This window comes from Durio zibethinus, unplaced genomic scaffold (genome assembly GCF_047325235.1).
Source record: "Durio zibethinus cultivar Kanyao isolate XHJ-2024 unplaced genomic scaffold, ASM4732523v1 HiC_scaffold_326, whole genome shotgun sequence".
NCBI lineage: Eukaryota > Viridiplantae > Streptophyta > Magnoliopsida > Malvales > Malvaceae > Durio > Durio zibethinus.
The window spans coordinates 38,101-40,516 of NW_028322949.1; the positions used below are offsets into that span (position 1 = coordinate 38,101).

The following is a 2,416-nucleotide window of genomic DNA, read 5'->3' on the forward strand; positions in this document are numbered from 1 at the left end:
AATAAAAATATATATATATATTTGTCAATTCAAGAGACGACTTATCATTATTCATTATAATAAACAAATGTTCAACTTTCTTTTAGAATTACTCTACTCTAACTCATTAGAATAATAACTTATTAGATAATAACTTATTAGAGTTAAATTATACAGTTTCTAATTAAATTATTATACATATACAGTTGGTTTTTTATTACCAATAAAAACAACACCCCTATTCTTCGTTTAAATATGAATACTACTATTTCACTGGAGTTTTATGAAAAAAAAAGCCAAAAGCCCCTTATCGGATTTGAACCGATGACTTACGCCTTACCATGGCGTTACTCTACCACTGAGTTAAAAGGGCCGTTCGATTCAATTACTGAATGAATCGATAAGATCTATTTATATATATATATATAAGTATAAGTTATATATATATAAGTATATGCAGTAGACTCATAGTGGCTAGTAGCTCATTCAGGAATGAGAATTCTAATTTACTTAACGTGTAGAGGGTAAAATGGGTTTATTGATATTGGATTTGATAAATATCAATGCAATGAATTGTTTCAAGGCCGATCATAATTGGCTTATCAGAACAGAACGAAATTCATTTATTTGATTTGATTAATAGATGTACCTTAGCAATTCGACATGGATCCAATATATTTTATCGAAACATGTGATGAAGAGATTTGCTTTGTCCACCGAACCCAATTTTTAGAAAAAAAAAAAAACACACATAATTTTCGATAACTTCTTGCTCCCTCTCTCCCAAAATTCCAGATTTACTTTTTGTTAATTTCCTGGCTTAGTGTGAGATAGAAATACGCCTGTCTCGTCTTAATCTTAATAATGAGTGAATCAATGAATGAAAGTGGAAGAAATGAAGAATGAAAGTGGAAGAAATGAAGTTTAACTCCCCTTTTTATGTTTATGTCAGACCAATCACTTCCCGAAAGGATCTTATACTTTGTATTATTAATATAATCTAGTTTCTTTTTATAATATCGATTTATATAATATAATAATATAATAGATTGAATTTATCTAATTTATTTCTATATCTAATTTATTTCTATATAGAATAGAGTGGCGATTCAAATGAATGATTTATGAGTATAAATCATGAATCAAAAATGGAAAATCATAAAAGATGGAAAAAGCTTTCGGATCTAGTCATATCATTCCATTATATTGACAATTTCAAAAAACTGTTCATACTATGAGCATAGTATGATGTCGGTCAGGCAAATATGCCCCCATCGTCTAGCGGTTCAGGACATCTCTCTTTCAAGGAGGCAGCGGGGATTCGACTTCCCCTGGGGGTAGGGTACTACGAAAGGAAGTTGATCATGGATTATCAATAAACCTATAATTGATTCTTCCTGGGTCGATGCCCGAGCGGTTAATGGGGACGGACTGTAAATTCGTTGGCAATATGTCTACGCTGGTTCAAATCCAGCTCGGCCCAATAATTCGCTGATCCGCCATAACATAAAATGCCCATTTTTTTGTATTTTGTTTTCCAGAAAAGCCAAACAAAAAAATTAGGGAAGAATAAAAAAAGTCCAATTTTCTGATATATCCATCCCTACCGCTATTTGTTTTTTATTTGTTCTATTTATTTGTTCCCATAAATTCTGACCTTGATAATGATCTAGATTCATATCAGGATCATTAAGTATAAAGTTTAATGAAAAGAAAGAGTAAAGTAAAGAAAAAAGACTCTTTTTTTTTTTTCATTTTAAAATTGATTATCGATCGATTTGGCAATAACGAAAGGATTACTAGTAACTAGTAATCCGCGTTGCTCTCACTAAAGCGCATACCCGTATGGATATCAATATATCACTCGCGCCTTTGTTTGTTACAACACGGCGATTCGAATCTAAAATTTAAATAGAAAATGGCTTGAATGAAATCATAAGAATATCTATGCTGTACACTTTTCTTTATTGCCCTGGGATTGTAGTTCAATTGGTCAGAGCACCGCCCTGTCAAGGCGGAAGCTGCGGGTTCGAGCCCCGTCAGTCCCGACGGATACAATAAAAAAAAAATACATCAATTGATCCCTCCATTTTCTGTGAAAGGGAATACAAATGAAAGAATTTCATTCCCAAGGATAGCCTTTTTTATTTATTTTTTCCTTTCCATTTTTTGTTGGGGTTTATTTGTAAACTATTTGTAAACGGTGAAAGTGGAAAAGCAGTCAGATGATACATCATCAGATGATTGTACAAGGAAGGCGGTAGATTATCGAAAAGAAAGAGTGGAAAAGAATATATAGAAATAAAGGAAAGGAATTCTTTTGATTGGGCCAGGAATCCAATTTTGTATTCGGTGTGGATAAAAGAGCTTCCTATGTTATACTATTCAATTCTCGACGGTGAATCGATTTGATAGCTTAGATATTGTTATTCATGAT

General features: G+C 32.2%; 1 non-coding gene across 1 annotated transcript; it reads right to left on the bottom strand.

Moving 5' to 3' along the window:
- Nucleotides 1-280: 280 nt before the first annotated feature.
- Nucleotides 281-352, bottom strand: TRNAT-GGU (transfer RNA threonine (anticodon GGU)). The gene has a single exon. It is a non-coding gene; the product is annotated as a tRNA-Thr (tRNA).
- Between the last annotated feature and the right edge of the window lie 2,064 nt (nt 353-2,416).